Here is a 14916-nt window from a genome sequence, read left to right as displayed (position 1 = left end):
AAAGGCCACCAACCATTCATCATGGTACTTATAATTCGAATTGTTTTACAGCTTTTGCATAATTCTCGTCGCTGCCTATCAGAATTTATAAAAAAAACTCGACGCTTATAAATCCGTTTTAAGCCATTTACATGATTTATATTCGATATCAGGAAGCTTTTCTAAGCCAGTTTTAAAAGTTAAATTATGTATTTATTAGCTAAAATTTTATATGAAAAAAAAATTGAAATATTTAATAACTTTTTGCAGTTTTTATTTTAATTACCTAACAGATTTTATCATTTTATAAATTGAAATATGGCTATGTAATAATATCAGAAATACGTCTTCAGTTACCATTATAAAATAAGAATATATTATTTTCATTTCAATTATTTTCTACAATGTATTTAAAAATTAAATTTGTACATGCATTTGATATAATATGTTCATAATATTACAATGTTGCTTAGTAATAACGCACCGTATGGGCAAAATTTTATCTCTGTTTCGAAATATTTTGAACACGTACGTTTTTCATGTTACACTGTGATTAAATTTAAAGCATGTAGGTAAATTTAAAAGTAAACAAACAGTGTAAATTTGTACCAATTTGCATTGCAAATATTTTAACAAAAATTTGAAAATGAAAAATATTGAACCCAGATCAACGTTGAAATAATATGTTTGATATTTCGAAAAAGAATGATAAACAAATATTTCAAAAGTTTATCTTTTTTATCTAATTTTAATTTATATTAAAAAGAGTAGTCGGTTAAATATTATGCAGTGTTATTATATGTCAGTTGTATATTTACTATCGGTGACTATTTATAGTGAATGAAGATTGAAATTAGAGATCGCAATACCGAATGAAAATCTCTTTAAAATATTAATATTTTATAGCACGTGTCATTTCTGGTCACCAAGAACGATAGGAAAGGCCACGAAAGTAAACCAAACATCGCGTAATATGACAAAAAATACAGTCCTGTTTACATTAATTAATTAGTTCATTTTGTATCAGATATGTCGGTTTTGTCTGATTTTTAAAACCGGTATTTCGGTATCGAAAAATACTTGGATACCGGTTATGAAATACCGGTATTCCAATCCCTAGACAAATATGATATGCGATTCTAAAAAAAATACAAAATTTAAAGCAAGTAAGTAGTAGGTAGTGTAGTAAATAAATAATACACAAGGTATAAAAATGTAACATTTTATATACAATATTTAATTTTAACATTTTATAAAACCTATTTTAAAAAGTGTGATTTTTTCCAAAGAATAAGTATGGTATAATAGTGCAGGTAACTAAATTCATAAAATACACTGATAGGAATCATATGAATGTGGAGTGTGTCCCGCACGAATATTTTTTTAACATATTTATTCCAATGGGTATGTTTTGAGGTGTTCAAAATATGTTCAATTAATATATATTTTGAACTAAAATGATACTTGTTTTTATCAATTAAAATAATATTATGAATGGTTTGTAATATGATATTTTAGTCAACAAAGTTTTTATATTAAGCTATAATATTAATATTTATTATTGTATCAAATATAATATTTCATTGCTTCACATTATCAATACGATTCGAAGTTTTCCAAATATTATTTTTCTTATAAAAATATATCGTGTTTATTATTTACGCTTGGAGAGTGCTTTCAGACTGTACCAGTGTCCTGCGCACCCAGAACTACCCCCGCCTCCTCCGCCCCCCGCCTTATCTCAAGATGGAGCGCCCCATAGGTAATAAACTTTTTATTTATTCAGTTTATTATCTTATCACACTTGCCCCTATAATTAATTGACAGAATAATTCCTTCTTTGTGTAATTTGTAATTTATTGGAAGGGTTTATTTGATTTAGATGTTATGTACCAAGACAAGGATCGCCAAATAAAGAAATTTCATTCTAGAATTTTCAAGAAGAAATGGAATTGAGTTCCACAATATACTAAGCGGGCTCGCACATATAAACTTCTCTCGATTAGAACACGTCGAATATGTCGATGTTATTTTATTTACATTCACAAAACACAATATGCAACAAAATCTACCGCTGCATACCGCATGATCGCAACGTTTTGGTTTGAAAAAATTAGCTGGCTGGTGTCGCATGCAACTTTTTTCACCTGATATGTAGCACAGCTATAATCCTGAAATGTCGCACTTCGTCATTTATTTTTGCTTTCCGTGCAAAATCACGGCCTTACACGGAAGAAAGATGCATTTTGCGCTCAGTTTTGGTAAATTTATGACTAAAATCCCAGTCGAGACGATTTTCAATATTGCGACTGTGCTAAGAAATAACAGTAGGCACATAATATTGTTACCATCGTAATTAATAATACACCGATAATACGTATGAACCGATGTATTGATAATTGGCCAAATCAAAGTCAGTTTGATTTTTTTAAATTCGCCTCTTTCAGAGCGCCCCGTACATCAACGAAAATAATGATACAAAAATGGTTCAGTCGGCGTTCTACATAACCCTTAACAAAATAATAATGAAAAATATTTTTTTAGAACACACCATAATATTATCGTATGATTAAGATTTTTTTAAGTAGGTATGCGATTTTTGCGCACTTGATAAAATATGTTAGATTTTAAAGATTTCATTATTATCAATGAACAACAATTCATAATACCTACTGATATCTAATAAGAATGAATAATATTTTTATTGATTGTTTTAACGTTAAAAAATATGAACATTTCCCTAAAGATATTCTACATAACTATTTATAATTCTTCATCAATAGCATGACTAAATTAGTTATCACTGAATAAGGATTGCCGATGTATCATTATTTTTTCTACGTCGACATTTTTTGTCAATCAATTATTTCGTCAATCAATTGACTTATCCCGAGCACACCCTTCGGCAATGTTTTTAAACATGACCACCACCAACATAATACTAATACACAAATACTATGATAAACATAATTATTATAGTTATATATTGTATTATATGTACCTATGTACATTTTTATTAGTAAACCCAACGAGTTTTTATGATTAAGAAAGATATGATATGGTTGACATAAATCTTTTCCATAATGGCTCAAATTATTTCCGCTGGAAAATATCACAGCTTTCTCGCAAACTTTATTGCCGCAAGTAAAATTTCCTTGAGAATTCATTTCTTGCATTATTATCATATTTTATAAGCCATAAAATATGGCAATGCCTTTAAATTCATTGCACAGTATACCCAAGTTTATTGAATAAGGTGATAAGAAGTCAATTTTACAAAAGCTATTTTTCTAAAAAGTTTTTTTTTAATAATTGTGCTGATAAATTATATATATTTTTTTATAATAATACATAATATTAAAAATGAAATATTAAGAAAAAAAAATGATTTATTCAATCAGATTGTTTATTTAATTAAAAAAAATACACAAAAATACTATAATTGAAAGATTTTACAATTATTTTAATTCGTTCTAAAAATGGTAAAATTAAATTCATTCGAGAGCCTCTGCTTACCATTTAATAATAAATTAATTATAAATGTCCAAAAAGAAAGAACAATAAAGATCAGCAAAATCATAATACTGCTACAGTCAAAAAAAATATGTATGAAATGAGTTAATATAAATAATAAATACATATTAAAAAAGAAAGGTTTCGTGAAAGGCCAAGAGTATTTTTTTATTTTGAAATTATCAGACGGCTGAGTAAAAGGTCTAAGGAAGTGGTCACTTAGCGGCGGTCCATTGAGCTCGAACACCAACGAAGGCTCTCTCAACAAGCCTCCAACGTCTTTGAATCTGCAAAGGTAGCGGTAATGGGTAAACACTTTAGTTTATGCGGCTTGTAACTTTTCCAACAACTGATATACTTTTTTCATTTAATTGTATTAAACCAATCGGTCATTTAAATGTTTAACTTGCTAAATAATAATATGTATAGTGAACTTTTATTAACTACCAATTGAAATAAATACTTAATAATTGTTTTTAAATTTGATCAGCAATGATGGTTTTGGCATTAATTATCTATGCTATATAAAAAGTTAAAATGGGTATTATTTGAAATTCATTTTATTTTCTAGAAAAAATGATATTCCTTTTTAATATTATAATATAACAGTGATGTATTGAATAAACTTGCGAATACATACTAGAAAACTTAATCAAGTACGTCAACCATAAAATATTATTTAATACGAAAATGAAAGTGTTCAACGAATAAAATATATCGACGGCCTCTATAAAAACTGCTACAAGTTTGAAAATAGTCTTTTTACTTTTATTAACTTTTTTAATTAATTGAATTTTTGTGCATATCCTATAAAAAAACCAGACCTGTAGCAATAAATTTGACGAAGTCAGATTTTCGACAATGGTAAATTATGTCAACATAGTGTCTTTACATAATTTGTGTTCACAGAAATAACCGAGAAGATAGTCATATCTCGATAAAAAAGCACATTGCGTTCTATTGTATATGAATAAGAACATCATAATACTTGCTTTAACATTATTTTATAGAGATTTAATGGGACGACATGGTTTATATTAACGTATTACAATTCCTTCAAAAAACATATTGGTTTATCATCGGAAAAGATCTCTGTTTGCAGTAGATATATGCATTATTAGTAAAAAGATAGTTAATAGTATTTTTCAGTGTTATATTATTTAATATTACATAAATACCTAGTAGAAAACGATTTCTTTTGCACCTACATAGGTACTTACAAACTATTGAGTAATATTATGTTAATTAAGTTTGATTCATCAGCCAATTTCAATCCACTGAAAGATAAAGGTTTAATGCTACAATAGTTTTTTATTGTAAGTTTTCTTTTAATTCAATAAAATCGTTATTTTTTTATATTTAAATGTAAATCATTAGTAAAGGGTAGTAAATTTCATATATCATATTTCCCCACTATGATCATAGTAGCATGAAATTCTCTCTTAAGGATTTTTTTCCATAAATTAATTTATGTTTATATGACCTTCAAAAAACGCAAAATTGCAAATATTTCTCTTGGTTAAAATTACAGAAAAATATGAAAGGTAATATTACCAAAGTGAAAATAATATGTGTTCACAAATAAAACCCACGACTTACAGTAGGTATTTGGTGAAATGATTTTAAATTCAAAATAATTTATTACTTTTTATACACATATTATTTTTCAAGGCCAATGTTTTAGCATTGATTATTTTTATCAAACGATTTCTTATAATCGTCATGCATGAAGACAATCTGCATTTACAAATAATTGAAGACAAATCTTACGTTGCCTTTAATATAAATATTTCACGTTATAAAATGTAAAATTTCTAGTTCATAGAACGTTACATTGCTTGTCACACGAAAATATCATTTCATAGAAAATAATAAATAACAGTAAAAATAAAATCATTATAATGTCTTGTGTATCGGTGTGGACGTAATAATGAATACACATGAATACTTTTATGAATTTTACAATTTTAGTAGAATTTATATTAAAACCATATAAATATTATAACTAATTAATTCATTACACTACTGTAACTACTATATCAGTATATAGGTGATAAGTAGATACCTTTATTTAATATAATCCGGATAAACTTTTTATTCTTTACTTCTAAAATAACATTCACTTTTGAAAAACAGTAACTCGTATGTGATAATTATAGGAAATGGACTTATAAACTATAATGAATGTTAATAAATAAAATTTATATCAGAAAAATGGTGACTCTTCATAATATAATAAATAGCAATATTCTTAAAACTCTTTCCTGACACAATTCAATTGTTTTCATTTTCTTAAATACTTAATATATCTAGAGAACGTTAGTGAATTTTTAAATATCTCCTAGCTAGACCTATATCAAGATTAATAAAAACTTATTTAAAATATTGACGAAAAAAATACTAAAAATTGTAATTCATTTCTAATAATATATCGAAGTTTTTTGGGAAAAAATGCGTAAGGGATAATTATTATCATTTGAACGGTACATCAAAATTATATAATATTTTTATTGTTTTTCTGAAAAAAAAAATCACTGACGCCCTACCAAACAGTTGTAACTTTGTTACATTATAACTCATGCTGACGGGAATTTTGGGATGCTGAATCTTAAATTTAACAAAATTTTAATCCCTCTCATTTTCTCTTAAACTGTTCGTTACGTACTTTTGGATAAACAAACTTGACATTATAAAAGCATGGTATAAACGCATTCAGTGTTTTTATTTATTTTTAATATTCACAATTAGTTTTTTTCACATATAATTCAGAAATATCTCAGAAACCTATATACTAGCAAAAACCTTAAAGGATATATGTCGCTACATTTCAAAATCAGCCAAGTCCACATTTAGGTATTTTTTACTTTTTGCTGAATTTTGGTGAATTGCTGAAGAACTACTGCTTTCTAACATTTCTGCATTATCAAAATGTGGAATTTATTAATTTTAAATATTATATACTCAAAATAATATGAACTTTCACCCTTGTGACTGTGTATTTGAGAAAACAAAAAGCTGTTTTTCTCCTATTACATTATTATGGACTTGGCTGATTTTGAAATCTAGCGACACATATAAAGATGTCCATTTAAGATGTCACGTTTTATAATTACTGATATGTGTAATTAATACGATTTACTGTAGAATTACTTTTGATAAACCTGAATTCGGAAAAATAATATTATGAATGGCCTTATAAAACAAAGATTATAAAAACTATACTTTTTATAAAAGTAGCGTAGGTAGATGAGGTATGATTAATTATGCCAGATAATTTTAATTGGAAAAGCTATATAAATTAGAAACTCCATTAATTTTATTAACAAAACCATCGTAAGATAGACTAAAAATATCATCGTCACGATAAGGAAGTTTGACAAAATATATAAAATCTATTATAAATTTGGATTTCAATATTTTAGATGGAGAAGATTATAAAATCGTTACAGTATCTTATGGAGGAGTGTAGTGATAGCTAACACAAATAAATAGCGACAAAATATGCAAATTTATTATTATGTGCTGATAAATAACATTTTAACGCGATTTATTTAATCGATTTAATATATTATGTATAATATAAAGAAAAATAAATTTCATTTAAATTCAAACTTAGACTTTCATTTAAAAAACATTTTTTTAGAAAATAATTAAATCATGCTTCACTGTGGTTATAATGAAACAGTTTTTTGTTTATGTTAAAACTTTAAATATACCTATCTTTTCTTTCTTTAAATATTTTTATGGGATTTATTAAAAAAATTTGAAATGAAAATTATAAGTAAATTGTATTAAAATTCATGGTAAGTATTCTAGTATTAATAAATTTAATATCGCAATAATATTTAAGATACTATTAGGTATAGATAAAGATAATTTTTAGTTGATAAAAATTATCTTAAAAAATAACATTGTATTTTGAATTGAAATTTTATATTTGAATTTTAGAAATATTATATTTAGATGTAATTTTTAATTGATTTAAGTTTTTTGTTTGATTGTCAGTGTTCATTTATCTTTGGTGAGTGCACAATACGCATAGTGTCTGAAGATACCGCAATGCGAAACCCGGATCGCAAAAACAAGCTAAAATTGAATAATATAAATTTAAATTCAAATTGTATCTACTCTCAGTCGATAGTATTCATATTGTTTTAGATAAGTAATCATATACTTATACAGTTATGTATACATAATATTATTAAATTCAACTTATTTTTTGATGTTAGCTTTTTCTCTTTCAGTTGTAACACCATTATCAAAAACTATATACTAAGAGTACCAGCCTAATCATTAATTTATTTTTATTAGTAGTATATTTTCAGAAAATTGTTTCATATTTTGTAATTCCGTTACAACAATGCATTACTATAACTAGTAGACATTAAACTTCACCTTAAACTATACTTGAGTATCATAGAATTCTGTTAATATACAAAACATAACATCGTATAAAGGAAGCGGAAAACTTTTGTATTTCTTCAGTATAATGAACCTCTCATCGCTATAATGAAGTTTCTCATAACATAAAACTCTCTTTTTCTTTATATATTTATTTAAGCCTCTTACAATAGGGTGGCAATAGAAACTAGATACCTCCATATAAGGCCACAAAGTTTACAAGAGGGGCTTATTAGCACGGCGTAAATTATGACCCGCAAACTACGTTAACTTAGGTCAGAATTGATTTCTGCAATTTGTGGTTCACGTGCTAAATCTGGCATATAATTTTTTTTCTAAAAAATTCAATGTATTAATTAACCTTTTATTTGGTAATCGAAACTTAGTTGTTGACTGAAAAAAAATGCAACTATATAAAATATAAGCTGAGTTACAGAGCGTTGATACAGGGGATGAATTAAAAGCAAGTATCAAGTGGAACGCAATTACCATCGTCTTCGGAAACATCGCCGTACCACACTTCACCGTGAAATGTTGTATCATAAATATATGGCCGTATATTAAAGACCGTCCAACCTCTTTTGGTCGTATAATACTGACAAAAATTCATGTCTAAATAAAACATGATCCTTGTCGGTTTACACTTTACAGGAAGCCAATAGCTAACAAATTTTGGAAATAGCTGATATACTGGACTATTTATTAGGTTAGGTTTTCATTCTTGAATTCATGAATTTAGCCAAAATAAGCTACGAAAATTGAATTAATTTTCATATTAAATCTAATAAAATTGGAGACCTCGTGGTATACGGTCATCTCTTTCCAATAAGAAAGCTCATGGCGAACTCTGCCACGGTGAAATGTTTTACGTACAATTTACATTTAACCAATTACCATCAGTTTTATATTATACAAGCTGATATACTCGACTTCACTCGAGTTCACTTTGTTAATGTATTTATATTTTCCTCAGTAATCGTAAAAGAAGTAAGAAAAGATTTTTAATTTAAAAGTTAGCTCTGCACTTTAAGAATATAATATATTAATATAATATATATGTATATATGCAATAATGCTTTTTTTAATACATGTTTAAAAGATGTTGTAGATTTTATAGCGCGCAAGTATGATGTATCCGACAATATCATGATAATATAATGTCGAGCATTTTTAAGTATTTGTCATTTCTATATTTGACATATTACTTGGTTGACGGTTTTCATATCATTAATATTTAAAAAAAAAAAAAAAAAAAAAACAATTAAAACCAAACAATCAATGCATTAGAAACATTTTTTATCCAACAAAAAATTCACAAGATTTGAGAATGTACCGTTCCTTAGTAAATATTATTATAATAATTAAGGCACTTTAGTTTAAAAACACAAAACCCGACAGCCAAAATTATCGCAATTTGTGAAGCTCTTCAGATATGTTAAAACGACTATGATTTGAGTAACCCCATCTCCACCAGCCATGTATATGCAGCCGCGGTTTCTGCCCGGTCGCCTTTCATGGCGCTATAAACGTGTCAGAATGAAAAGATTTTAGTGCCGCACTTCCTTGTCCCGACACAAAGCTGCATGGGACTGATGTAGCAACCGTGCTTAAAGAAAGAAAATAAAAAAAAATCTTGACTTGCTCTGCCAAAATTTTTCGTTGATGACATAAAGCGGCCTCTCTACCCATGTGCCTACTGAAACTCTGCCAAAACAGAGGACTCAGGAGTTGAAAGTGATGTATCAAAAGACGGATCAGGTGTATGCCGTCCTCCATATGATGCATCAAATGTTTCAAATGCCTCAAGGTTGATATCAAGTCGGTGTGCCCAATCGGGCCCGGGCATAAACAGACCCTGACAAACAGCTCCGCTCGGTCGGATTCCATCAGCGGGCAGTCCCAGAGGACGTGTTCAGCGTCTTGATGGTCCGCATGTACATTCCGGCCCATGTTCTATCAAAGGAAACCCGTGCAGCTTGGCTGCGAAGTCACCATGGCCAGTTAATTTCATCGTATTTAAATATGACTCATGTAATTCAATTGGTAAAGCACATTGGCGCGAATCCAGTGGATTTGAGTGGGTTCGAGCCCCGTTGGGCAGCGTATTTTTCAAAAAGATTTTTCTTTTTCTTGTAGATATACATATTATTTCTAAGCTATTGCCGTATTATTACTTGTAGCTATTAACTATGTACCTATGTTAAATAATAAATTAATTAATTAAATTCTAGAATGTCAAATAATAATAAATATAGTCAGAAAAAACTTTCTCATTAGCTCTTTTTTCCATTAGTTCACTTTCCACAATGAATAATGTCTACTACTGTAATTACTTTAGTCTTTAAAAATATTTCAAGGACGTCAAAACTAAAATTTTAAAGCATCTATGAATAAAATTATACTTTGTCATGTCATTGTAATAATTGACCTTCAAAGATGATTACCACAGAACAGATTCTGAGTTCCTTGATCATTACCATTATTGACGGAATTTGTTATGGCATTCTTACGACATATCTGCACGTATCAATTGATTCAGTAGTGTAATTGGTAAAATACTCGCCCAGCCTACGATTGATATGGGTTTTTATCATTTTAGTCCAAGAGTTTTCAATGTTTTTTTCTCATATGTATATTTTTGAGGCCGTTCATAGTTTTTTTTTAAGTTTCAAGTATATCGGGATATAATGGGAGCGTCTACACACATTCTTTAGAAGAAATAGCTATTAAAATTTCCCTCGTTGTTACTATTTAAGGTGATAAATGAATAATATATATATTTAAAAATATACTACTTATATGTGATATAATTTTATCAGTGTTGGAGGACTCCTAATTTAATTCATTATTTTTATTATTTATTTACCCATATATGGCAAACAGTTTTTGTTGTTTGGTATTTTCTTCATTTACCCATAATTCAACACTAAGTTCAATCAATGCAATCCCGAAATCTTTCACGATTTTTTTTTATTCCAAAAAATTCGGATTAAATTTTTTATTAATAATTACATGGTTTGTCAAATAAAAACTTTACTTTATTGAATATTTGTCGTATGTAATTGTGTCATGTCGTTACCAGACGTCAAAAAAATGCGTGATATTGTTTACTGGTTTTGTCTAATATAGGGATTACAATCCTTAATTACTACTTACGAATATTGTAAGATATATTGTATAACGTATACCTATTGTATCAGAAAGATCATTCTTATTTATTTTTTTCACCAGAATAATCCACGTATAAAATTTAATAAGCTTGTTCTAAAAATAATACACTATCACCCAATTTGCCTAGAATAATAGGAAAACTACCTTATATTACTACCTTATGTTAAATGAATTTGAAGGTAAATAATTAGATTGTTTACTAGTAATACATTTTTATTTTCAAATTTTAATCAAAAATCCATCAATAAAATGTTAGTATATAAACTCATTACATACATGAGCCAAATGCTAAACAAGATAAACCGGGTTTACCGCCCCATACGTACGAGGTGTAGGGGGTTCTGGCTACCGCCCACCGCCTGCGGGTGAACTGGTTCGAAAAGCTATCAACGTAATTGGAAAGCCCGCCTTGGTTACTCGCTCTGTCTATACTTCGTAGTGCCTACTAAACAACGTTTCACCTAAGGATTCCGATTATCGACTAATTCAAAACAATCTACTATATATAAAAATCAATTAACTTTAAAATATATATATTTTATAGTCGTCAAAAACATTAACATATATATTTTTTTTATTTAAAATAATAAAAAATACAGTATTTTCCTTAAAAAAAGTAAAATTAAACGTTATTAACAATTATTACTAAGTGAAGTGTAGTATACCACTTTATTAGTTTATATGTATATTTTCAGGCAGTCAGATAGTCAGCAGTTTGTACAAACAAACTGCTGTTTTTGTTGCTACCAATTTGATTATTTTTCAGATCGTCTCTTCCAGGAAAATATCCGCTGGTCTATTACCAAACAGTAGGTACAGCTTTGTGGTGGCAAAGGCTAATTATCTGACGTTTACATTGACTCGGAAAAATAAAACAATTACCAATGGCTGTTTACGTAGAAGAAGGATTGATATTACAGAAAGGCCCTCGTAATCCAGTGCCTTAGGCGCATACTTTTCATCCGGGGTCTCCAAGTTGAGCTGAGGTCACAATATAAATAAATGTATGTGATTTTCGGTAACCGGACAAAACAGAACATGACAAAAAAGAAAATGACAATACAGAATATGACAAAACAGAACATGACAAAACAGAACATGACAAAACAGAACAGTGGCAAAACAGAACAGCCAGGAGAAAAATGAAAGATAAATTTTTGTGGAATCTATTTAGGTGAGGTTGGGTCATTATTTCGTTGTACCTAGTCACCCAATCATTTTTAACATAATATATTGATTAAGATGAGATATCTTAAGCTTGCCGGCAACACCGAGTTAAGTCCCGTTGATTTGGGGCTTTCTAACGATTAGGAATGCAGAAATTAGGTATATAATTTGATTTATTATGGCGTATTGAAAATCTGTGCTATTAAAAATCTATCAACATAATAGAGATAGGACAATTTCAATATTAAATTTATATTTTTTCTGAAAGGTCATAGTTATATTTATCGTTGTTCTGTTTTTGTCACTGTTCTCTTTTGTCATGGAACCGTGATTTTCTCATAGCTTTGGTATTTGTTTAAACTACTGTTTCATTACACTACTGCTATTGGACATCATAGTCTGCTGTCGTGTTAAAATAATATATATATATATATATGTAAACTAGTCACATTAATATTATAGTAGACATAGTAGGCGTTTAATAGCACCAATTTACTAAAAAATATAAAACCCATTGGCGCCGTATTCCGGCCAATGTTTCAGAAAAGTGTCTGTGTATAAACTGTCTTCTGTTTTTGGGGGTGTGCTTAGGTGATTTTTATTAACATTGCTAAGACTATTTCGATTATTATGCGGCAGATGTTTATAACACCTTTGAGATAATAATGGTATGGCTAAAACCTAATCTTGTGGTAAAGGTGTAACATGATTTGAGTTATCCCATCTCCACCCGCCATGTATATGCTGCCCCGATTTGTGCACGGTCACCTTCCATGACGTTGTGTATCATAATGAAAAGATTTAAGTGCCACACTTCCTTGTCCTGAAACGAAGGACATGGGTCGGGTTGCTCATGTGGACACGAGCAGCAGGACGCAGAGCACGTCCTGTGGGACTGTCCACTTATGGGCCCCGAACGACTGGAGTTGTTTGCCCGGGTCCGACCCCATTCGGGCCCAATAGGACACGCGGACATGGTGGCAACCGAGGCCAATTTTGCGGCCTTTACTAAATTCGCCAGAGCGTACGAGGGGCGGGACACTCTCGACTCCCCTTGCGACTCTTCAAATTAAAGTCACTCTGATAGTTGCCATATAAATTAAAATCATGCATTCGCACTTCGGTGCAAGGTTGCATCACCAGTCCCGTGCGGCTCTGCTCGGGACAAAATGAGGGCTTAAATTCTTTGATCTTGCACACGTAAGGGTTATGTTAGCCGGCCGCGTATGACGTGGCTGCATATACATAACGGGAGCGGAGGTGGGAATTTTACACACCATGTCTCGAAACGAAGCTGCACCGGACTTTTGTTGCAAGCATGCACCGTGGTGCTTAAAGAAAGAGTTTTAAACGATAAAAAAAGAATCTTGACTTGCTCTGTCGTCATTTATATTTAATGACATGTTTAATGATCTGTATCCGTGTGCTGAAACTCTGCCAAAATAAATAGATCTATTATATATCTACGTATAAGAAATGATCGGAATTATTTCGTCCTCCATATGACGCAGCAAGTTTTACAAATACCGCAAAGTTGGTCTTGGTTGATATCAAGTCGGCGTTGCCAATTAATAGGACCTTGTAACTGTCAATATAAAATGTTGGATGAAAATAATGCTACATCGAGATCTAGAAGAAGGTTTCTCAAGACAACTGAAGATATTTCAGATCCATCTACAGTGGAAAATACAATGATCACATAACTATTTAACAGTGCTAGATAATAAAATTGAGTTTATCCAAGTCTAAGAATATAAGTAATTAGAATCGTGGGCAAAATGGTGAAATAGGATACTCCAATTTTCCGACAAACTGGGAATATGGCGTTCAGGAAACCGTGGAACATGTAGTCTGTCCGTTTGCTGCGTCTATCTGTACCATCGACTGATAGCCGTTGACGTGATCATAACAGTATGTAACTAAAGTGTGGATCGAAAAATTTTGAGCGCATATCCCATACGAACACGACAAAAGAAGTCAACAAATTTTATAGTTTCTATTTTTGCTTTGTTATATTGAATTATGAACTTAAAACACAGTAGGTGCTTTCATCGATTTTTATATGTTTGCTAAGAGAGCTTTTAAGTCAAATAACTTTATTCTAAGCGGCTGCTATTAATTGTGGCGTTTCCTTTTTGACTACTTTCTTAATGGTTCGTGAATACTTTTTAGCTTAATTGGACTGGTTTTAAATTTCAATGTAAAATAATACAACGCTCAAAAAAGCTAACTTCGTTTAAATAAAACTGCTTTAATTTTTATATACAGTTAAAATTATACATTTAAATACAGCAATGTAACTTAGTTATATGTTTTTTATCTAAAGAGTATAAACCGTTCAATATGGAATAATTATATTATGTATTTCTAAGCGGATAATACATTTTTTTTATTTAGGTACTTATACTTTAAGCTTTATGTGTCTTCAAAGTTATAACGGTAGCTTAAGGTTTCAATAGAAAATAATATTTTTATAATCTCAGCTTTAAATTGATGAAAACTGGTTTATTTTATTTCTACTTAAATAATTCTATGAAAAAGATCTCTTTTAGTATTATTACGTTAAATTGTATAACTAATATTATAATAAACAGGCTTGCTCTTTCTTCTCACGTATAACTCATTTTAGGTACATTCTGAATTTAAAATAAGGTTAGATTAACTTTCTTGTTACTTTATTGGCGT

The 14916-nt window shown here is 29.5% G+C and overlaps 1 protein-coding gene across 1 annotated transcript in view; it reads left to right on the top strand.

Annotated features, from left to right (window-relative positions):
- Window positions 1–1666: 1666 nt before the first annotated feature.
- The window catches only part of LOC147068395 (uncharacterized), a 65727-nt gene continuing 52477 nt past the window's right edge, over window positions 1667–14916 (top strand). Inside the window, exon 1 of the mRNA XM_085952978.1 lies at window positions 1667–1741. The gene's annotated coding sequence lies outside the window, so the exon portion shown is untranslated. The remainder of the gene's footprint in view (window positions 1742–14916) is intronic.

This window comes from Rhyacophila brunnea, unplaced genomic scaffold (genome assembly GCF_057557595.1).
Source record: "Rhyacophila brunnea isolate RB1 unplaced genomic scaffold, BYU_Rbru_1.0 scaffold_3, whole genome shotgun sequence".
NCBI classification, from domain to species: domain Eukaryota; kingdom Metazoa; phylum Arthropoda; class Insecta; order Trichoptera; family Rhyacophilidae; genus Rhyacophila; species Rhyacophila brunnea.
Note: the sequence above shows the minus strand (reverse complement) of the source record. Positions and strands in the feature narration are given on the sequence as shown.